Raw genomic sequence first — 2,267 nt, 5'->3', positions numbered from 1 at the left:
TGGTGTTTTACTGACTACTTTAGCTACAATTGTGAATGTCCTCTCTGTCTAGTTGTCGAATCATAAAGAACATTTATGAGAAACAGCATATCGATTTAACTCCGGCATTACAAAAACAAAAAACACTGAATTACAGGGCTATAGGCATCTTAAGTATAATATATATACAGTAGACTCTCGCTATTCCGGCTCTCCGAAATGCGGCCACCTCGATATACCGGCCATTTGGTTTGGCACGGAATGCTAGCTATATGTTTTCTGCACAAAACTCGACCTGAAGTACGGCCACCTCGCTATTCCGTTTACCGGCCAGTGCAGTGCTGTCTGTCCCAAACAAGGTTTTCAATGTAATTTTATACGTATATTACGGCCGGATATGACGTTTTGGGTGTGGTTTAGCAAAAAAATTTTTTTTTTTTTTTTTTGAAAGCTCTCCCATGTCGGGGCTCAGTAAGAGAAGAATTACATGTACAAAAGAATAATGAGGAACCATGCAGGCAAATAAGTCATGTGTAGTTAGTTCATGGGTGTGGTGGGACCAGGGACTCGCTTGTCACTAGGTCGATAGGGGGCTGTCTGGTGGCGTGCCCTTGGTAGCGATGTCAGACCGATTTTCATTTTTGCTATTTCTAACTCCTATGTATTACTATCTCTTTTGAACACTCTAGGCAAACCAGAAAAACTTTACTGCACTGGATTTGGTCAAGCAAATGCAGAGATACAGCGTTTTGAAGAATACTAGTCAGGGAAAAATTCGTACAAAAATTTACCGCATTTTAATGTACTTGGGCGGGACTTATGAAATTTGTTGTTAATACCGGAAATGATCTTAAAGTTAGCATATCTGCTGAACCGCTTGGTCTATTCTCTTTTAAAAAAGTATGAAATGGACACTCAGGACTCAGGAGTTAACATTGTAACCATTTGATATCTATTTTATGAAGTTTATAATGTTTCTGTAATGTATATCTTTATGATGTCCCTATAATAGTATGATGTCTCCTGCTTCAGAGAGTTCTTTTGGATTTAAAGTAACCATGCTATCTTTTCAGTATATTGTATCATGTTTCAGAACTCTCATCAATGTCCACCTTACGCTTGTATCTGTTTCTTGATCTTTATAAGCAACTTTTCTGTCAATTTCATTTGGTCTAAATAATTTGTTTTTAGTGTGATGTAGATTTAAGGCTATACAACTATAAATCTATGATACAACTCTGTTGACAGCTTCTAATTAATACAGTAGATTACTCTTGTCTTTTTTGTGTGCAAATTGAATCAGTTCTTGCAATTTAATAGTTTTGGTAGATTACATTGTTGTCCCTGGAATTCTCTCCAATCTTTCTTGTTTCTTTTCAACAGAGGCTTTCAGATTGCTTCAATAATTACTTTCAGTAACTTCTAAGAACTTCTAAGAAATAAATACAGCTATTGGTACACTTGGCTTGATTTTACTGCATTTCTATTCTCAGCTCCACCCATCTATCCATGCAATATGTGATTCCGCAAGAAATAAAAGCTTATTGTAGCAACTTTTTGCATAATCTGGAGAGAGTTAGAGATGAAAGACATGCTCACTTGTGTTTTTGTTCATTTTCATGTTTGGTTGCCAAAATGATGATCACCTTTGAGAAAAAATCACACACAAAACAAGCATCAAATGCTAAAATCATAAAAAACTGTTATAAAAATCAAATTCTACGCTATTTTTTACCCCTGGGAACAGCTGTTGTTTGCTAGACTCTTCCAGGGCTTGCGGAAAGCCCTTCTTGTTCACTCACTTTCTGGTCCCGTTTTTTACCATTGAATTACTGTACGAAAATACGCCCACGCACTACTTCCGGTCTGACATCTCTACCCTTGGCTTGATCGGGCCCCCCTAATGCACATGATGGCTGATCTGAGGAGAGAGAAGGACAGCCTGCATCTGATCCATCCCATGGTGGTGCTGTAGGGCTGATCCCATTTTGTTGACAGGAGAGACGCCAATCTCTTGTAGGTGGAGGTAGCGGCACGTCCAAGGCCCCCAGTACTTGACAGGATGAGGGGAGTGAAGGTCGAGTTTTCTACATCTCTGATTAGCAAATAAAATTGAATTACACTTAAATAAAAAAAAATAGAGAACAGAACATTAACGCTACGGCTGGACACCCATCAAGACCCCCACACACTGTGCCTGTGGCGCTGCGTTTGTTGTGGATCATATACTTTCTTGCCCACGCAGTGGCTTTCCTTCCCTGCGTCACAATGAAATAAGAGATCTAACA

The 2,267-nt window shown here is 39.0% G+C and overlaps 1 protein-coding gene across 1 annotated transcript in view; it reads right to left on the bottom strand.

Moving 5' to 3' along the window:
• LOC135343376 (peptidase inhibitor 16-like) overlaps positions 1–2,267 on the bottom strand; it is a 42,560-nt gene that overhangs the window by 6,909 nt on the left and 33,384 nt on the right. The window lies entirely within an intron of this gene.

Source organism: Halichondria panicea, chromosome 10, assembly GCF_963675165.1.
Source record: "Halichondria panicea chromosome 10, odHalPani1.1, whole genome shotgun sequence".
Taxonomy (NCBI): domain Eukaryota; kingdom Metazoa; phylum Porifera; class Demospongiae; order Suberitida; family Halichondriidae; genus Halichondria; species Halichondria panicea.
This window is presented reverse-complemented; position numbering and strand designations above follow the sequence as displayed.